This window comes from Rhinolophus sinicus, linkage group LG09, assembly GCF_036562045.2.
Source record: "Rhinolophus sinicus isolate RSC01 linkage group LG09, ASM3656204v1, whole genome shotgun sequence".
In the NCBI taxonomy this organism is placed as follows: Eukaryota; Metazoa; Chordata; class Mammalia; order Chiroptera; family Rhinolophidae; genus Rhinolophus; species Rhinolophus sinicus.
In genome coordinates, this window is record NC_133758.1 from 80,909,758 (window position 1) to 80,932,289 (window position 22,532).

Genomic DNA, 22,532 nt, shown 5'->3' on the forward strand with positions numbered 1-22,532 from the left:
GTTCAACCTAATACATTTAGAAACAATAGTTTTATCATGATAGATAATAGTTTGATTTACATTTTCCCAATGTATTTTTCCATTTAGTGATGCATTATTCGTTGCTGGGTTGCTTCTTCCAAATTTTTTATTTCTTTGTCACCTGGCTATCTGAAACATTTAAGGGCAGCTTACCTTGTTTCCTTAACTTTCATCAACCATACTTTTAAATGTCAAGAGTAAAATTTTGAGCAAATGGCAATAGAATTAGCATGCAATTTGACTTACTGTTATATGTAATTATAATTGTATACTCTCCTTTCAATGGACACTCAAACATTTGAGTTCCCAGACGTCACAGTCCTTGTGTTACATCTATTGAGGGATAATTATTTACCCTCAGGTGGTGACTCAAGCAGAACTATTCTAGCTAGCAAATGGGATAAAGAGACATCAGTGTTTTTTCTCCCAGAGTAACCTGTTTAGAGTAGATAGCCACGTTCAGATAACTGACAAGTGACAGTACTTGAATCGGAACTTATTATGATGAGTCTTCTTTCAATTATTCTACTTAACCACCTTTGGCATCTGACTTATCTTTCATAAATAAGCAACATATATTTGTAACTCATGTCAAACAGTGCACATTAATATTCCCTATATACTTTATGGTCTGGTTTTATTATCTGGAATCAAATGTTTTCTGAAAAAGAACAATCAGTGTCATTTTGTCTTTGTAAGGCAGATAATAAGGATTAAAATGATTAAATACCATTAATTGATTATTTACCAATTGCCATGTACTAGATGCTTTTACTCATATTCATGTCATCTTCACAACAACCCTATAAAGTAGACAGAAATTTTGCCCGCAATTTACAGAAGAGGAAAGTAAACCATAGGGTGTTCAAGTACCTCGCACACATTCAAACATCCTCTCAATAACCTCCCTACCCTTTCTACCTACAGTAAAGAGAAGGGAAATGATTCCCTCTCTCTATCCATGGTCACAGGACCATTCTTTGCTCCTCTATGACATGACAGTTCCTCTGGAAATGGAGGATAACTTATGGTTTGGATAAAGTAAATTGAAAGGAGCACCCATACATCATACCTGTGATTCAGCAAAATGTCTGTACTGTCTTTATCTTTTCCTTCAGCTCATATTTATCTACACCTCTGGTATGCCAGATAACATCATAGACACTGTAAGAAATATAAATGTGAAAAACACCAGGTTCTTAATTCTAGGAGTTTAGAGGCCAATAGAGGCGATGAGATGTCCATGAATCACCAAAATGCAGGGAAAAATATAATAAATACCATGTGAATGATGTCTAGTGCTGTGGAAACACTGAGGTAGAAAGGGTGACTGGACTTCTTGGAAAGCTTAATGAAAGACTTCTTATTTGGGCATGGCCTTTGGGGAGTTGGGGAGTGACTTTGTGAATGTTTCTTGGATTTATTCCTCTGAAATGGGTGAGGACGTACATTAACAGAACTTGATTTCTGGTATCTGGAATACCAGATCCCACTTTAACCTTTCGCTTGTGCTCATGTACTAGAGCAACCAAAAACTCTAGATCACTTCCTGTGTTTTGATGTATCTAAACAATCAGTGTAAGAGAATCCTTGGTCTAAATAAATGGCTAACAACTTGGATAGAACATTTCACTAAGGGCACATACATAAACTATTAAGTAGACATTATAAACTTGGTTTAGTAGAGCAAACCAGAGTGAGTATAGTTACCAAATCACTAGATATTTGAAGATTTATTATAAAGAAAACTGGATTACTGTTCTTGCATTGCCTCTTTGCCAAAAACATTATGGAGCAGTGTTTGGTAATTATTTGTCAGGAAGAGTGCAGGCTAGGAATACTTTGTTATTTAATTCAAACATTTAACATATGTCTGCTATTTGTAAAAAAATGTGCCAGATTCTGTGTACATATTCTTGTGAATCAAATATTTTATTTGCACATGAAAAACTCAGTTTTATAAGTGTAGCTTAAAGTCTCCATGATTATATTTAGTATGAGGGCTGGAGAGAAGAAATACTATAATAAAGACATAAGCAATGAACATTGAACACGTAAGATGTTGAAACAATTAAACCTGTCTGGAAGAATGAGCATTTAAGCTGGGTATAAAAAGAAGTGATTTGTGTCTGGCGGTGGGGACAGGGGATGAAGGGTGGGACAGAGATGGGGATCAGGGGAGGTATGGAACAGACTCTGTAAGGATGAAGAATAAAGGACAGAAGGCATATGTTACACAATTGGGAAATGTGGCACTTCATGAAGAAAAGGGCAAAAGTTTGGTTTGGCTAGACTATTGTTCTCAAACCATAGAATCTGCAGGTTTGTTGAATTGCAGATTCCTGGTCTCTAGCCCTAAAGGGTCTGAATAAATATGATTAAAGTGAGGTCCAATAATTTGCATTTTTGACAAGCATTCTTCCAGTGTCTCTAATGCTTTCACTTTAAGGAAGAATGGGCAGGCTTGTGGGGACGTAAACCTTGGCTGTCTATTAGAATCATCTGGCAGGGAATTTAAAAAAACACCTCCTGGTTCTTATTTAATTAATATGGAATGGAATTATATACCAGTGAAAACCTTTCCAGGTGATTCTAAGAGTAGCTTGGAGTAGAACTGCTGGCATAGGCTAGTGGGTGAGCAGTGTGATGAGTGGAAAAGAAAGGAAGTTGCAGCAAGTATGTGGAGGATTCAAATGCCACACTCACAGGTATGAATTTAACTCTTTGGTAGTAGAAAAATCACTGTTTTTTTGTTTTTGTTTTTTTTGAGTGCCTATAATTTGTGTTTTAGAAAGTTGCCTGTGAAGTACACAGGAATTAGATGGGAAATACTGGAGGCAGCCTGAGTACTTTTAAGAATTCTCCATTGGCAAATGAGTGCTCTTATCTTTTGTCTTTTGAAGAGTAAATTGATTCAACTTTTCTGGAAATTAATTTACAATATGGATCATGAACTTAAAAATTTCATACTCTTTGACTAGATAATGCATCTTCCAGGTACATACCATAAAGGAATAAAATTATTGACAAACGTTTTAATGTAAAGATGGTTATTATGGGAATTAAAAGAGAACTTAAAAAAATGGAATAGATATATTAATTATGAAATACTGTTGTACCCTGAAACCATTTTTGAAAACTATTTTAAATACATGCTAAAACAGTTATTCTCTGAAGTAAATAATATAATACATAAAATTATATATAGCAGGTGATACAAATTTTATTTTAAAAAGAGATATAGAAAACAAAGTAGAGAGAAATCTAGCCAAATGTTAAAATTGATAATATTTGTTTTGCATTTTCTGACATGTCTACATTGTCATTCTGTTTAGAAAATAAATAACATTAAAAATCCTTAATGCAGTGATAATGCTTTGGTGAAAGGTAATACATGTGTCGCTATTTGTGAGTCTGGGATAGTCTAGCTTAAGAGTCTGCTGATGACTAGAACTTGTAAAATGGCCGATCCTGGACCAGGCTGAACAAAGAGGAAAAACACTCAGGAATGTTTGGGCCTACTGACTGACAAGATATGAAGACATAGAGTTGGAAAATGGAGCAGTTATAAACGCATAGTACAGGAACCTCAATCCAGAAAAACCTTGCATGAAGTGAGATCTTTTTTGTATGACCAGCCTAAAGGATACTCCTGAGAGAAAGTTAAGTCTTTAAAGATTTTTATTCCAGTGGACATTTACAGTCTGAACTGAGGCAGTTACTAAGATACAAGTCATCACCAATGTAGACGTGACGTATTCTACTGTATGTGGGAGGTGAGATATCCAGGGATTTAAAGCTGACTCTGGGCTGGAATATCAGCAACTAGGATGACTGAGGTTTGTTGTTGTTCTTTGTTTTTGTTTTAATACAGGTGGAGGAATAGAAGAAAAACAGTTTGTATTTATTATATAACAAGTAGTTTCCATAGAAATCTCCAAGTTAAATGCAATTAGAGTCTGGAGATCTAGAGAAGTGTGGATTATGATGCAAATTTGATGGTTCTGTGCATTGAGGGAAGGGTTGAAACCATGGAAACCAATGTGTTTGTTGAGTGGTCAAAGACTAGACCACTCCTTGAAACACGGGCAATAAAAAGAATGAAAGAATTCTGATAATAAATTGTAGAGAAGCAGGATTATAGGGTAATTATGCTAAAGTGATCCTAGATTTTTCTCTATTAAAAAACTAGCATGCTGCTTTTTTTATTATTAAATTTATTGGGATGACATTGGTTAATAAAATTATATAGGTTTCAAGTACACATTTCTATAATACATCATCTATATATTGCAATGTGTGTTCACCCAGAGTCAGTTTTCCTTCTACTACCGTATATTTGACCTTCTTTTCCATCTTCTACCACTTCCCCTCCCCCCTTACTCTCTGGTAACCACTAGCTCAACTTCACTAGCTATTAGTGAAACGCAAATCAAACCCATAACGAGATGAGATACCACCTCACACCTGTTAGAATAACTCTCATCAAAGACAAGTAATAACAATTGTTGGAGAGGCTGTGGGGAAAAAGGAACTCTCATACACTGCTGGTGTTTTTTCATTTTCTTTGTTTTTTAATTGCTGTTGTGTCCAGCCAGGAAGGTGGAGTCTGAAAATAGAATGCAATATTGCATGTTTTGAAAATGTTTTAACAGCTATGGAAGGCAGTGTGGAGTTTCCTCAAAAAATTAAGAATAGAATTACTATATGACCCAGCAAGCCCTCTCCTGGGTATCTACCCCAAAAATGTGAAAACATTTATCCATAGAGATATATGTGCTCTGATGTTCATTGCAGCTTTATTTACGGTGGCTAAGACATGGAAACAACCAAAATGTCCTTCCATAGATGATTGGCTAAAGAAGATGTGGTATATTTACACAATGGAATACTATTCTGCCATAAGAAAACATGAAATAGTGCCATTTGCAACAATATGGATGGATCTTGAGATTGTTATGGTAAGAGAAATAAATCAGACAGAAAAAGTTAAGAACAATATGATTTCACTGATATGTGGTATATAAAACTGAAAGCAACAAAAGGAACAAGACAAACAAAGAAACAAACACTGATAGACACAGACAATATTTCAGTGGTTACCAGAGGATAAGGGGGCAGGAAGGTGGTAGATGAGTATAAAGGGGATCAAATATATGGTGATGGAAAGAGAACTGACTCTGGGTGGTGAACACACAATGTGAGATATAGATGATGTATTACAGAATTATACACCTGAAACCTATGTAACTTTAACTTTGTAACTTTACTAACCATTGTCACCCCAATAAACTTTAATTAAAAAAAAATATTAAGATTGTTCTATACAGAAATTTTGGAGACTTCAAATAACACTAACCTCTGAATTATGTTTACTTTTCTTCTTTTATCAGATTTATTTTCTGCTGCTTTGGCAGATGAAAGAGCTCTAAAGACATGACATATGTACTGGTGCATATTATGTCAGGTGACATAAACACAATAAATCTTAATTTAATTTTTCTGACTTTAAAAATCTTTGACAACAGCAAAGTTGCTTTCTCCATACAAAGATAATTACCTTTGTAATTATTGCAGTACAAGTAGCTACTCTTGTCCTTATAATCTATTATGATAAAACACATAGTCAATAAGTTAATATCTATTTTAGTGCTTGCTTTTTGTTTAACTTTGATTAATGTGCCGTGTGGAATGGAGAAAATTAAACTAATAGAAGTTTAGAGTTGGAAGGGAATTTAGCACCACTGACATAACACATTCCTTTTCCACTTAAGGAAAACAAGGCACAAAGAGGCTAATTGATATCACTGCCCTCAAATTTCTTACCTTATAGTAAGGTTGACAAAAACATATTTACACGAAATAGCGCGATGATATTTCTTACTAGAGTATTTTTTAGGAAATATGATAGATGTTTCAGGAAGTAAAGTGGTGGCTAGAGCTATTCAAGAAAACAGTCATAGGAATTTGAATTCTGTGATGCTCAATAGAGAACCCTTACATGTTTTTGTACAGAGAAATAATGTGATGGGTACCACATTTAATGGTGTTAATAACTATTTAGGATGTTTGGGAAGACAAAATCTTAGAGTCAGGAATGCCTATTAAACATTGTTGTATTCCATATGTATAATGAGGATTTAAGCCAGAATTTAAAACTTGAAAAAGTATTTCTTTTTAAAGTAAGAGTAATATTAATCTAAGTCTAAGTAACGATACTATTTTTATTTCCTGTAACCAGAGCAGCAATATAGTAAAAACAACATACTAAAATATTTTTAAAGATTGTCTATGCCCTAAATATCTAAACAGATTTTCTTTAATTTATCCAATAAGCTTTTATTATCCTTCAAACGTTTCAGCCTACACTAAATTTAAAGCCCTTTTGTCCATTCTACTTCAGGACAACTCCCTATTTCTTCAGAATCTACACCTAGTAACATTAGCAGTTATGGGTATTTTCAGAGTTGGATGGGATAATAAAAATCAGTGGTTTTTGTGTGTGTTTCTTTTATTCAATTTATTGGGGTGACATTGGTTAATAAAATTATATAGGTTTCAAGAAAACAATTCTATAATGCCTCATCTGTATATAGCATTGTGTGTTCACCACCCAGAGTCAGTTCTCCTTCTGCCACCCTATATTGGACACCCCTGTACCCTCTTCTACCACCCCCCTTACACTCTGGTAACCATTAAATTGTTGTCTGTGTCTATAAGTTTTTTCTGCTTGTTTGTCTTGTTTAGTTATTGCTTTCAGTTTTATATCCCACATTCTATGTGGGTGAAATCATATGGTTCACGACTTTTGCTGTCTGACTTGTTTCGCTTAACTTGAGATTATCCTGCTAAAGATCATTGTTTTAATATGTGTAATCATAAGGCACAATTACATTTTTGTGGAGTTATAGATAATGAAAATATTCTAGGGTAACTACTTCATTTGGGAGGACAAACTCCCAGGGTCTACAGTAACATCAAAGAGGGGGAGTATAGGCATTTGGTCTTCCAGCATCATCCTTCAGCTGGCATCTGCTAGAGATGCATGAATGCCGTTCTGGTTCATGCCTCATCTGTCACTCTAGTTCCTAGTCTTTGTGGCAGGCTCCTCTCAGCTGTGTATGTGCCACAGTTGACTCATGTAAAAGTCATTTTAATGTGGATACTTATTCCAGTAGAGACCCTAGACAAAGTTATCTTGGACGCTCTGTGCCTTGTGTGCTGGAATATGGAAAAATAATAATTTTGTGTCTCTTTTAGCCTTGAGAAGTTCTAAGTGTCACATTTTGTAAGATATTGACTGAACTAACTAGATGATCTTAGCTCCCAACCCAATGATCTAGTTAGTAGAAATAATTATGTTTCTATACGAATATTTTGTATTCTTATAAAATTTTTCAACTGGCTAAACCACTTCTGTTCAGTTGGGATGTACTCAGAAAAATCCAACTATTAATAATACAAGATGAATAAAAACATGATTATAAATGCATAATTCTCAAAATCACACAACAAATGTCAGGGTCAAATATAATATTGTTCGGACAACCTACTCAAAATTATCAATGTTTATTAGCCAAAAAACTTGAGTATTTATTGTACTTGCTGTGATTAAATTTGTTTATGATTATAATTTTTATTGTGGATATTTGGCTTTGAAAGAGCCCGCATTTTTGTTGTTGTTGTTGTTGTTATAGTTTAATAAGTAGTTATGGTTGTTGTTATGGTTTAATAAGTAGAGTAACTTTTTTATCATAAATAGAGCTGAAAGTGTATGATTAATTTCATACCTGGCAATTTTATAGAACCTTTTTACAAGATAAGGAAATAGCCTGGCCTAGTTACTGTTTGAAGATCTCTAATCTTCTTCCTAAAATATTGCACCTATCTACCATGGACCCATATCAATGTTTATCTGTGTGTGTGTGTGTGTGTGTGTGTGTGTGTGTGTGTAACTTTACAATAATAAGATAGCACCACAGTCTAAAGAAAGGATACGTTTAATCTTCGAGTCTTATAAAGGCCTTTTTTGTTTAGGATCAAACAGGGTTGTGAAAAGTGAAGTTAATCAGTTTCCAGAGGTGGATGCCAATGGTGTGACTTGTGTTCCGTAATTCATCTTTAGTTGTTAGAAATTTGCCTCCAGTGATATATTTGAGAACCAGATCAGTCTTACATTGTTTTAGGTCGATCTCTAACACATATACTTCATAAAAGGAGTTAAATTCTTCTGCATCATGTTTTTATTATATCGGAATCTAAAGGGCCTCGTGCATATCTTTGCCTTTAACAAGCTTTTTCTTTGTGAATTAAAAAATAATCAATAGCTTTGTTGACTGAAGACAACTTTGCACTTTTAACCTATACTTTTACATAGCTGATTTTTAGAAAAAGAAAATCTTTTCAGGGAAAACTACAGGATAGTCATACTATGCAAAAGTTTTAAAAATGATTACTAGGTTGTGAATGCTGTTGTCTCTTTAACTTACTAATTTGTTTTAAGTGGCAAAATTTTACTGTCATATTTTATAGTTAAGACATTTGTATGCAATGAAATATAAAAGTGGGCAATGAAATGAACAAAACAACTTTATGTTATGGAAAGCAAAATTAAAGAGGATATTTGCATTGGTAGGATGATGGTAAATTAAAATAAAATTCAACCATACTGTACAGGGAGCTAGATTAAATTTTGAATGCTCTGTGTTACGTGAGTAGAAAAGAATGAATCCTCTGAATATAATATCTGAGTGGAGAGAGTGCTGCTGAAGCAGTATCTTGGAAATGCCATTAGTGTGTCTGAATCCAGCACCTATTTATCTTAAATTAATCATTTTTTTCTGAGTAGGCAGGTGGTAATCCTGTTGCTGGATGCCAGTGTCTTTTTATTCATGTCCCAGCTTCATGAGAGCTATAAAATATGAAGGATCTCCAGGTGTAACTCTTCTGTAAGATTATGGGCTGCTTTTTAGATTTCTCAACTTTTGGGGGGGATTGAGAACCAGTAAATAATTGTTTTTAAAGTAAATCTTTGAGCATAATTAAGTCTATTTTTCCTTTCTGCCCTCAGGAGGGTATACACAAGGTATTCAAAATATAAGGCAGCATTTTTTTTCTCCTCCATTATTAAATTCTCTAGCCAAAGGAATTCCTATAATTGAAATGGAAAAGGCATTTTTAGGGTGTTAACCTCTCTGGGTGTCAGGACTCTGTTGTCAGTGCCAGCTGAAGGGTGAAGGGCAGCATGGTGGCCGCAATGCAGCTAACTCCATGTGCCCATATGACACCACCTCACGGGCTGAGCATTTGAGCTTGAACTTAAATACATTCTCTTTCCCTCTTCTAAAAGGTGGGCTGGAGAAGTGGTCTGATTGTTTAAAAGAATAAAATTTCTTTCCTAGGCTTTGTCAGCAAGTGCTATAGTATCAATTTGCCAGGGGTAGAAGATCGGGTAGCAAGAAGAGAGTGAGATCTCCTTGTCCCCAAACTGAACAGTGTACCAGTGATTTAACCATCTTTTCAATCCTGCTTTGTACCTCCCAAATATATGTGCATACAAACGTAGTTGTCAGGAGAAAGACTTTAGACTTTGTGACTGCCAGCTTTGAGAGATACATAAAATTCATTAAATGTTGCGTTTTATATGTATATATGCATTTAAAATGTTATTTCATTATTTTGTATTTTATACAGGGTCAATTTCTTCATGTTTTTTAATATAAATTTCCTTTAGCAATCTATGCTATCCACATTATTCTGTAGAAATTCAGCATAACAAAATATAACTTGGACAAAAGCTAGGTATGGAAATTACACTTACTGTGTTAAATACCAGAAAACCAATGCAGATTTTCATGTCAAACTCTTTTCTTCTATACTATAAATTTAAAATATTGTCAAGATATGTTATTATTAGTAGTATATATGTGTATGTGTGTATATACATACATATATATATATATATATATATATATATATATATATATATCAGACTGTAAGATATATTCTCAGGGTATATTTTATATATAATAAACATATGTTTGTATATAATATATAATATATGATATATGTATATAGAGATATACAATATGAAATGTACAGGAAAGCTCCTAGGGACCTCTGGCCAATCCATGTGTACACAAGCCCCTACACCTCAGAGTCAGCAACTATGAGTCAAATTCTTTTCACACTTAGAATCTCTCTGACTTCCTCACCAGACTGTCCAGGATAATCTCCGTATTTTAAAGTCAATTGATAGTTGTTTCATCTTGTACTTTCCCTGCCTCAGCCCTGTTATCAGCTATTTCTCCAAAGAGCCCTAGTTTTAGTCGAGAATGATATTTAGAAATTAGCATTTGGGCACTAGGCCCACCAGATGCTGTTGAGGTGAAACTGATCCTAGGTCCTCCTTAGTGGGCAGTTTACACTTAGTCTCTCTGTCTCTCTGTCTCTCTGTCTCTCTCTCTCTCTCTCTCTCTCTCTCTCTCTCTCTCTCTCTCTCATTGGTATTTCTATATTTATATATATTAAAAACCATCAGTTTGTGATAATACCTCCAATTCCAGTCCATCACCACAGGGTGTGTTCTAGTTTTCTCTCTTTTCATATTTCTAACTCCTTTCTTTAGTAGTAAGACACCTGGCCCTGCTCTACACGTAGATTATCTATTCACCATGCTTGAGCTCCATCATTCCATAAAAAGGTGCCTTCCACTTGGGCCATTAGCACTGCCCCATCTAATGGCTTTTTGACTGAATAGTCCATGAAGGGAACAGAAGAAAGGGAAAGGGTAAAGAGATTATTAGTACCATTTTTTTTTTCCTGTTTAAAACACTTTCATTATAATTGCCTTTAAAAAAAATAAACCTTTTATATTAGAATACTCTTAGGTTTACAGAAAAATTATAATGATAGCATAGAGAGTTCGGGCATACCCCACATCCAGTTTACCTGTTGTTAACATCTTACATTAGTGTGGTACATTTGTCACAACTAATGAACCAATATTGATATATTTTTATCAAATAAAACCTACGCTTGATTACCGTTTCTAGTAACATTTTTAAAGGGGAGTAAAGGATTTTATCCATGTGTCTTTAATTTACCCTTTATGTTGCCTGTAATTTCTCCCTCTGGACTCAACTGTTATTCAAATAGAGGAACACGGAAATTGCTGATGGGTTAGGAATTCCCTAGGAGATCATCCTCTTCATTTATGGATTTTCTGGGGTTTTGTTACAGCAACCTAGGATCTGTAACCAAGTGTGCTTTGTTTTTTACTGGACAGATAATCTTCTGAGATAAGGACTATAAAGTGCCTGGCACAGTGCCCAGGCCACTTTATTTATCAGGCCCCAGAGGGATAGAATTAAGGGATTGTAGGTTTTTCAGTGGCCTGCCCCCCACCCAAAGAAAAGTTAAAGACCAAGAAATAAACTCATTCCCTGAAATTATGAAAAGAAAATGGCAAAATATACAGGAATAAATGTTTTATTAAATGTCTATGAAGCATAACATTATGTTAACCTCATGAATTGTTGAATTTAGTATTAATAAAAATGTCATTATATTTGAAGACAATCTGTAGGTTAGGTTTTCTACATAGTGATTGCTGAGAAATTAAAATTTATCCTAATTAAATGCATGACTTATAGCCAATAATTTCAAAAGCCAAGTGATAATAGTTACTAATTATGACGATTTTTCCCCAGTTGAAATTATTTCAATGTGGACAGCAGAGAATTTTAATATACTTGTTAGAATACCTATAACAATCATTATAATTTCCCATTTAGGATATACTGAGTGATCAGCAAATACTTGTCTTACTCTGTATTTGAACAAATATTTTGTGCCAGGGGAATAATGAGTTGATAATGTAGAAAATACACTCTTTGGCAAATTCTAAGCTATTTGGTGGCTTTAGTTCATCTTGAGATGTTTCTACAGTATAGGCTATAATGAGAAAAAACCTAGACTTGTGGTCAGGAACATTGGCTGATTTTCTGCTCTACCACTTAGTTTCTCCCAGTATGAGGATGCTGCATGGTCTCTCTCTCTCTCTCTTTTTTTTTTTTTAGTTTGAGGAGTACAAAACAATGTGATAGTTAAACAATTACACCCCTCTCAAAGTGATAACCCCCCTCCCCCAATCTACTACCCCTCTGACATTGTATATAGCTGTTACAGTTCCACTGACTCTATTCCTTATGCTGTATTTCACATCCTGTGAATATATATATATATATATATATACAATTACAGTTGACATTCATTATTATTCAGTTTCAACTTCAGGTGCTAATATCAAAATATTTATAAAAAACACTCATTCAACTCAACACCAAAAAAACAATCCAATTAAAAAATGGGTAGAGGACGTAAAGATATATTTTTCTAAAGAGGACATACAAGATGGCCAACAGACATGAAAAAATGCTCAACCTCACTAATAATTAGAGGAATGCAAATTAAAACCACAATGAGATGCCACCTCATTCCAGCAGAATGGCTATCATCAATAAATCAACAAATAATAAGTGCTGGCAAGGATGTGAAGAAAAGGGAACCCTTGTGCACTGTTGGTGGGATTGCAGATTGGTGCAGCCACTATGGAAATCAGTATGCAGGTATCTCAAAAAACTGGAAATGGAACTACCTTATGACCCAGCAATTCCATTCCTAGGTATCTATCCAGAGAAATCCAAAATACTAATTCGAAAACATTTATGCATGGTATCTCTTGACTGGCAATTACATAATCTGTAAAACGGAGACACAAATTGGAATTGCCTCTGTAGCTACATTGAAGCAATGCTTGTGAAATCATTTAGTAAATGGCCAGGTCTATCAAAATGTTAAACAAAATTACTGATCATGATTCTTATTGTTGGTACCACTGTATTTTTTTATTTATTTAGATAGATGTCAGAAACAATGAAGTTGACATTAGAACATTTTAGGCTCTTCACATAGTTTTTAATGCCAATATTTAAAAAGAGATTTTTTAAAGTAAATAACAGCAGTGGATATTAGAGTACATGGCTGTATCTTCTCCACTGCCCAATGAGACACCCTATGAAAGTGCATCCCCACTGTCTGTTTCTCCTTGATTTATTCTCGGTTCCAATAAAGAGTGGGGTGCCTGAGGCATTTTGGGCCAACACCCTGTGACAGATCACATCAACTTATCTAGAATGTCTCCTCCCTACTGATTTGTACCAGAGACACAAAAGTGCTTTGGCTATACACTATCTCATAAGTTTTAAAAATTTATAAGGATAGAAAAAAATTTATTTAAAATTTCTTTCCTGAAAAATTACATGAGTTTCTAGGTAGAAAGTCATAATAAAAATCGATATTTTTTTAAAGATCATTCACCAATAAGTTTAGCACAATTGTTCTGAAGACTAGAAGAAATTATGATTCTCCTGCTTAATTGACAGGTTGGCATTTATTGAAGATTTCTCAGAATAGTTCACCCCTATGTTTTGGCAAGGTCAAGAAATTGATCAAAGTTTTACCCAGGATGTATAGTTGGTCCTCTTAAGCTTTTTAAAGGTAACTTTGGAAGCCCCTTTTATATTTTTTGAGCTTCGTATCATTTTAAGTTGTAATGAAAGCTCCATCTCAAATGTTGTTCTTTGGAAGGACAAGGTAATAAATAAAGGATTATTATTATTATTATTATTATTATTATTATTATTATTTTGCCTCTTCTTTCTTTAGCCATACAGGCATGAGTTGAAATGAAGGAAACTTTTTTTTTTTAGTTACAAAATAATTTAAGAACTCTACAGTGTGTATACAGTTTATATTTGGTGACATCTTTTGCAGGATAGAGGTAATCCATACTTATATAATAGTCCTGAAAAATATGTGTGAGAAATCAAATGTTTGAAAAACAAACAAAGTAACTTTTTTTTTTTTTTAAATGCAGGGAGTCAGGTGTTGCATATTTAGAAAGCTAAACATTGGTAGTATATTTTCCCTGCTGGCCCTGCCCCCTCCTCCTAGGGTTCAGCCATTCCAGTGGATGAGTGTGAACCTTTATACCCACAAGGGGAATGGAATCCTACCAGCTTCGTCCTGGGAACCAGAGATGTCAAACTGTAAAGCTCCCTCTCCCTGGACTCCTGCCTCTGGCTGATTCCTTCTTTCAGTCTCTAAATAACCTAGACTGGTTGCCCACAGTGTTCTAGAACATGGTTAAGACACAGGGGACTGTGGGGCAGAACTCCCACACTTGTGTATGTGGCTACTCCCCAACTGCCAGTTGCTTTCTCTTCTCACTGCCACTCTCCTAGCCTGGAGTTGAGTTAGGACTGAGGAGGAAGAAAGACTTTGGAGGGAAAGGGAAATTGAATGGATTAAGGGGTCATGAGCCATGGGTAATGATAATGCATGAATTGTAATTTGAGGTGTCCTGGGGGCATTTGCATAGGACTCCTCAGCATGGAAGGGAGAGGGAGGTTAGAAATGACTAGATATACTGTGGTGAACATGGCCAGGAAGCATTTTGAGTTTTTGGCGTGGCTGAAGCAAATAATCATCTATAAATGCCACAGCCACATTATAAAGGCTGACCTTTCACTGGCCCAAACCGCCACAGTTTCTATAAATCACTGTTCATCAATTCTCGTGTGGAATTCTGAATTTGGCCTCTGAAAGGTGGCTTAGGGCATGGATTTATATTACACATAAGTATCTACTATGTAAATGTAAAGAACTGTCTTTGTGAGTTTACAAAAAAACTACAGTAAACCACAACCATGAGGCAGCAATAACTCTTAGCCAAGCCAATCAGCAACAAGTGCAGGTCTAGTGGGCGTTTCTAAATGCCCATAGTAATTCCAAGACTGCAGTTCATATTTGTTGAAATATTAATTCAAATGAAAGAATTATTTAAAGGTCAGTTAAAAAAATATCTATATGTGACTCTATCCAATATTTTCAGTTGTTTTTCTGTTTGTTTTCAACCATCACAAATGGTGTTTAAAACCCCAACATTTTGAGCACAGATCTACTTGAAATTTTTATATGTGCCTCTTGTATATGCAGCACTTGGGGAGGAGGACAGTTTATCCCAAGGAGCACAGAAGCTTGTCATCGCCCCATCTAGGGACTGGTCTTACCCTCATTCATCTTACTGCTTTGTTGCTAAAGTGTTGCATTTCCAAACTCAATGATGATTACTTAGTAGTAATTCTTATCTCTAAATGATACGCTTTAGTCACATGCAAGCTTACTCCATACTTGCAGAAATTTAGAATTACAGCCACATAACCAACCCTTACAAATAATTCTGAAGCAGAAATACCGAAGTCAAATATTCTTTCTGGAAAATGTTGGTTTCTTTTTCTTTTAGGCTTTTATTTCTAACTCGTAATACTGTTTTGATATATAAAAAATCAAAGCAAACAAATGAAACAAAACAAAAAAGACTACAGTTCTTAAAGAAAACATCTTTTTTTTTTTGCCAGTTGAGAAAAATCAGTTATTGTAACTTAACTCATGTATCATAATCCACTCTACTATATATGAGTATGTAGTAGTTAGATTACAGTTCTACTGATTTTAGTCTGCCATAATTTATACTGTTTGTGCTTTATTTGAGGCTCTTTATATTATGGGAAGGAATGCTAGAACACCATTGGCTTTTGGAAACATTTTATTCTGTTATTGTAATGCAATAGCTTTCTAGAGGTGGAAATCCAAAATTTTTTCTGTGGCATGGTGCTAGTATGAACTGTCATTGATTCATATCCAAATCAAGCTGCAAAACTATTTAGAAAGATTATGTGAGTATAGGACGAACTAATTCATCCATACTGTTTTACCATAATGATATTCTAATCAGAGTTTTCAAGGCAATGTGACTATGCAGAAAAGGTCTGGAAGACCTTTTTGAATCAGCCTCAGTTTTATGAAGAAGAATAATTTGTTTTTAAAAGTGAAACAGAAGCAAACTTGATTTTTATAGGAACCAAAAAATAAAGGACACTAAACATTGATTAGATAGCCTCATGATAGTTTATCCACACCTAGTCCTGATTTGTTTATGTAGTCATTTTCTTTGCTTAAAATTCATTAACATTATTGCTACCCCTGTTTATAGTTATCGCTAAATACAGCCCACAGGCCAGCTGGTACTGAAAGGGAAGACCTTTTATCCTAAAATGTTTAATTACCTCTTTCAGCCTGGGAAAGGATGAGCAAGAAGATAGTGAGCTTTAGCATAAGAACAATTGAACAAAGTTCTATTTTTAGCCTGATGTATTTCCTCAATTGTAAAATTGATCCTTTTAATCAATGTTGTAGAGAGAAAAAGATCCCACAGAGAAGCAGGGTACAAAATGATACAATTTAAGAGGGCTTGACAGTAGGAACACAATTTTTCAGTGACATAAATTTCAAGAATAGCTCTGTTTACAGTCAATTGTAAATACAAATAAGCAAACAATATAAATGCTTTTCCATTTTGGTTTAGTCACATCGTTGGTTCTGTCCATTACATGGGGTAATCAGAAATCATCTAATCAATCATTTATTTGGTAGAAATAATTTTTGAAGAGATGATAAGAATTATCTGTGTGAGTCTATTTATGAAAGGTCAATAGAAACGTAAGGCATGTACACACTAAAGGAGGCATCAGTGTGCAAAGTACTCAGAGCGAAACTCTCCACAGCCATCTCCATGATGCTTATTGCACAGTTACAGGCCAGCCTGGGCAGGGGTCTTTCCTGGGGATGTAAGAATATGAAGTCTATGCACACTGGGGGTTCAGATATATACTGACATGTTTGGCAAATTCATTACCCCTGACTGAAGGCCCTAATTCAAAATGGGGCAAAAAAGTTTCTGAGAGCAAAAGATCACCATGGGAATGTTAGAAGTCTGGCAGGGGGCACCAGACTCAGGATCAGGGCCTGAATGGTGGGCAGGAAGGGAGTCAGGAGGAGATGCTGGGGAGGAGCAGCACTGGTTTCCAGGGCAGTGAACCAGGAACACTCAGTCATAACCCCTCTCAGTCCCCAGACACCATGAGCTTGTGGCAAACTGCAAAGCACTAGGTAGACAAGGATGGCTTCTGCTATTGGGGCCAACACATTGGTTGATAGCTGGACACTAGAGAAGTGTTTCCTTACTGGTTTGAGATAAAGGAAAAGAAAAGGTTTGTAAATAAGAAAACTGGCAGTGGCGTCAAGTCTCCAGGGGCTACAGAAACCAAGCATTCCCACACGGCTACCCCAGAAAGAATGAGCAGTAATGTGAACGCCCTGAAGGAAGAGAAGAGGGAGGCAGCTGTAACAGAGAGACCACTGGTTGACTCTGACTCTGTTTTGGTTTATGCATGGTAACCTTCTCTGCAAACACTATTTTCCTGAGAGAGTTAGAAAAGACAAAGGAAGTGGGAATGGGAAAGCTGAGTGTCTGCTTATTTGAAAGCTACTAATTCAATGGAGGTGGGAACCTAACTTTGTCTGGCACCTTCAGATTAAAATTGTTTAAACACTACCTCTTGACCTGTTCCTGGCATCCTTGCTGTATCTTTATCTGCTTCTTTGCAATCTCCCATAAGCCTGATGCTGAGTATAGTCTGTTTTGTATTACCATTGGCTTCTGGCTCTGTCCTTGCTTTTTAGATTGCATCTGACCCATCCCAGAGGCTGGAACCCTATCCCAGAATTCAAGTTAAGTTTGTCCTAGCCTTTAGATGAGTGAATTTGTCAGACAGAATAATATGAGCCAGAAATTCACAAACAGCATTAATGATCAAATAGGTCTATGAAGGAATTTAGGACAAATGGTGGATTATTATAGTTCTTAGTGGAGAAGACATCATTAATCTTGTATAGCCATAATCAGTGAAGGGAAATCGAATGGTTGGTGTTTTGACAAAGGCCTTCAGAACTCCCAAACCTAAAAGGCAGTGACATATTAGAGTTTTTCTGGTCCCTTTTTGTCCTCATCTGGTTCTGTTTTCAAAGGTGACACATTAAAGAAAGGCAGATTGAAGACTGGGTTAAGGAGAGTGGAAGGAGCTGAGTGGGCTACTATGAGAGACGACCATTGTGCAGAAGTAAAAATATTGATCTCATGTTGCACAATCACATTTCTCAGAATGCCAGGTACTTGGTGGGGAGTTAGAAGTGCTGGCATTGGTGATAGTGATAATACCATAGTTCATGCACTCTTTCAATCATCAACAATCAACTAAGGAAGCGAAGCCTGTAAGAGAAAGAAATGACTTTAGTTTACAGAATCCAAAGACGAGTCTCTGAGCATCTGGTGTACAGAGAACTGGAGGTACCAGCCAGATACTCTGGGACCCCGTGGCAACTCTCCAACTGCAGCCCAGATACTCCCCGGCTTGTTACTCTATCCCTGATTTCTCTGCACATGTGATGGTGGGCTGATATCTGTGTCCTCTGGTCTCTACAGTATGGTGAGTTCAACGTATTCTGTTAGAACCCAGGAGACTTTGCCGCTAGCCCTGATGGATGCACTTACTAGTATTAAACCCAAATAAGTCACTTCTCCTTCTGGGTCCTCAGTTTTCTCATCTTTTTTAGAAGTTGAGTCCCATTCTGAACATATATGATGATGCTTCTCACTTCAGCCTTTCCTATGTCTTAATCAATGTATACCAAGTTCTGCTTGACTCAGTTTCTTCTTGAATTGACACTGACTTGGCCTATTTCTGCCATCTAAAACAGAACAATGTAGGATGAGGACCACTTATTTTATTTGCTTATCTCCTTTTGGAGAGTTCAGTTTTGAACTGCAAAGTCTGCAGATATTTTGTTGAGAACAAATCCATTCGATTTATAATGAAAAAAAAAATTCTCATAACATAGATGATTTAAGATTCTGCAAGGTTTAATGATCTATGCACTTTAAAGGCATCATAAGTGAACTATGTGGAAAAAGAAAATACTTGGGAAGGAATGATATTGTGAATACTTGGGAAGTATTGTCAGAAATTACTGTAGTCTCTGCCATCATACTTAAATCTAATGAGTTTAGTACTTCTATTTTTTTTCTTTTTTCTTTTCATTAGAGGAAATATTTTGAAACATTTCGAAACCTTTTCATTCACACAATATACTGTGGATATCTATAACAAATTTTATTTTTAAGCAAATCACTTAACCTCATGAGACCTCCTTTTCCTCTTCTGTAATTGAAAAGGTTGAAATAGCTAATCCCTAAGGGGTCTTTCAGTTCAAAAATGTTATGATTTGATGTTGCTTTTCTTTTATTGTACACAGTGGGGACAACTGTTTTAGTGGCCAGGCACAATAGAAAACCAAATGATAATGGCTTCAACAAGGGGCCTAATTAGGGCTTTCAAATGTAAATTCAATTTATGCTGAGGTCTTTCTCATGAGCATTAGTTGGATGGCTTTAAGGACTATTATTGAGCTTGGGTGAATTCCAAAGCATCTTTATTACATGGCTCCAATATTTTTGTTTTATGATGGTCATAATAACTTACTGTTATAATTTCATGGGGTAGAAAGACTTAGGCAATGAGGAATTTTTTTAAAGGGAGAATGATGAATATATTTTACGTATATAATATTATAGCCGGAAAGGATCCTGGAAAATTTATGCAGACTTATTGGCACAGGAACAATACTAAAAATAAGGCACTATATGTACCTGACTCATTAGTTGGAAGATTTTGTATGGAGAATTTTCTAGCAGAAAGAAATATTTGGGTACTAAATTATAAAAGTGAATCTGTTTCCAAGATAAAACATTTGTCCCCATTAATCCTACCAGATGTCATGTTGAAAAATAAGCAGCAAAACAGAAAGTAAGTTTGAAAATTATATAGATTAATATTTTAAAAATTATATTCTGTGAACACTAGATCTGCAAACATCTATTGCTCAAAATGGGCATTGTGTTCAAATAGATTTGGGAAACATTTGTTTAAACAAAATTAAATCATATTTTACTTCTAGTTTTTAGGAGCTTTAATATTCTATCTAGTGCATGATATATATTGTTAGTCTCCAAGGGAAGGATACATCACACAGTATTTTTTATAAACTTATTGATTAGAGAACCTTTAAGAATCTTGATACAGATCAAAATATAATTTAATAATTATAAAGAAAGAATGTTAGTATAAAATTTTAACTTCTGATCTGTGTTATAAATTATTCAGCGTAAATTATGTGTGGTTTGAATTACTTATGCAAATTAAAGATACCTTGAAAGTAAGTGACAGTTCTATGTGGAAAATAAATATTTCTTTTTAAGAATTAATACACTGAAAATTGATGAAGAATATACATTTAAATAGTCTTAAATTACCTCCTGAGATAGGCAGAACACCACCTTATAACTACCAAATGACCATGCCCTTATAACTTGAGTCATGTCTGTATGTATGTTACATAGATGTTCTGTTTACCAAACAAGTTCTTTTTCCTTGTTCAGTCTCTTAGTGCCTTATACCTTGGTTACTAGAAATGTACTACTTGGGAAATAAATACAAACAATAAATTACTAATAAAAGGCATGATAAAATGTCTTAGGATAGTATATGATAAAATTTTAATATCTATGAAATGCACCAGCTCTAAATGGAGTTCAGCAGCATCATTTTGTACACCACACTACCGAGAGAGAGGTCCATATGATGGTGTTCTGGGTTCCCCGTAGTAACTGAAAGAGAAACTTTCATGATATCCAGAGCACTTGATGTCCTGTAAAAAAAGGAGAAGGATGTCTTTATATTCCTTTTGGCAGGAACCCATTTATCTGGCACCAATCTTGACTTCCAATTAGAACAGTCATCTACAAAAGGAAAAGTAATGGCATCTATATCATAAATCTGAAGAGAACCTGGGAAAAGCTTCTGCTGGCATCTCGTGCCATTGAAACCTGGTTGAGGTCAGTGTCATATCTTCCAGGAATACCGACCAGCAAGTCATGCTGAAGTTTTTGCTGCTGCCACTAGAGCTACTCCTATTGCTGGCTGCAACACTCCTGAAACCTCCACTAACCAGATCCAGGCAGACTTCTGGGAGCTATGTCTTCCCGTCCTTACTGATCCCAGGGCTGACCACCAGCCCCTCACAGAGGCTCCTATATAACCTGCTTACCATTGCTCTGCGTAAGATAGACTTTCCTCTGTACTATGTGGACATGGCAATCCCGTACTGCAACGAGAACTCATTCAGTAGGTCTGAGGGTTAAAAGCTGGCCCGGGATGTTCTGCGCATGTATGGTGCCGTCTCCCTTGAACACCCATGGGAAGTCAGGCCTGATCTCTCCTTCTATAGACACCTTGAAGAGTTTGAAAAAGAAGAGCGGGCTGTTGCTGTGACTAAGCAATGTCACTAAGGAGGAATTTCAGGGCAAATGGGCTGCTCCAGCTCCCAAGTTCCTTGCTGCTCAACCTAAGGTCCCAGCCCGGTCTGAAGGGGTGCAGGCGCCCTTGTGTCCATCCAGCAGTTCCCTGCTGAAGACCGGCGGGCCCAGCCAGCCCCTGAAAACTGGTCTACAGCCCCCACTGCTCAGGCCACTGAGTAGGGAGGAATAGCCACTGAGTGGCCTTACACTCTTCTTCCACAAAATCTTAAACAGAAAAGGGAAATCATGTTGACAGAAAATAATGTTTCTAAAAACAAAAAACAAGAAACAAAACAAAACAAAACACATGGAAATAATGGACCTATAGAAGACACCCCTGGTTTTGCTGTACTCTCACTCCTGAACAGAACTACAGTACTCATTTGTTTTAATCAATTGATCTTTATGTTACTTTAAAATCAGAGATGATAAGCAGCTACATCTTCATATTACCAGTACTCTTACGTATGAGCCCCCGTATGCCAAGATTTTTATTTTTAATCCTAGTTACAGAAATGAGAACCAGAGCTACTTAGAAGATTTGATTCTATTCTAGGAGAGAGATAAAACTTTCCATTACTATCCCAAAGCAAGAAAGCTTTTAAAAAATACCAGGACTATTATTAAGTGGACAAATAACCGAGCTGAAGGAGGCTCTCACCGGCTAAGAGACAAAAATGTAAGCTTGAAATTGTATGTAATTGAAATAATTTAAGTGTATAAATGGCCATGAGTTCAAAATGAAACTCAAAGAAAAAGTGAAAATAAAATGTGCAATGGAGTAGTTGTAATGCCCCTAAAAAGGGTAACCTTGATAGTAGATGGTTAGTTTTATTGATGTTAATAAGTGGAAAAGAATACATGTATACATGTATTATACATATACATATATCTTTGCTTCAATGTTTAAGTATATATAAGTATATATCAGCAGGTCCTCAAATAACATCATTTCATTCAATGTCATTTTGTTATAACATTAATGATATGCTGTAGGAATTCACTCTTGTTTATATCAGTTAGCCTGTGGTAAAATTGGTTTTTCTATACATCGTTTCCTTAAAGTCACAGAACCTATTAATGTTAAGTGAGGACTAACTGTATATGTATGGTTGTTACTGATAAGCAAGATGGT

At 35.6% G+C, this 22,532-nt stretch overlaps 1 protein-coding gene and 1 pseudogene across 1 annotated transcript in view; both read left to right on the forward strand.

Moving 5' to 3' along the window:
- Positions 1-22,532, forward strand: part of ZNF804B (zinc finger protein 804B) — a 447,541-nt gene that overhangs the window by 38,824 nt on the left and 386,185 nt on the right. The gene's annotated exons all lie outside the window — the stretch shown is intronic.
- Positions 20,725-21,577, forward strand: LOC109437075 (small ribosomal subunit protein uS2B; annotated as a pseudogene).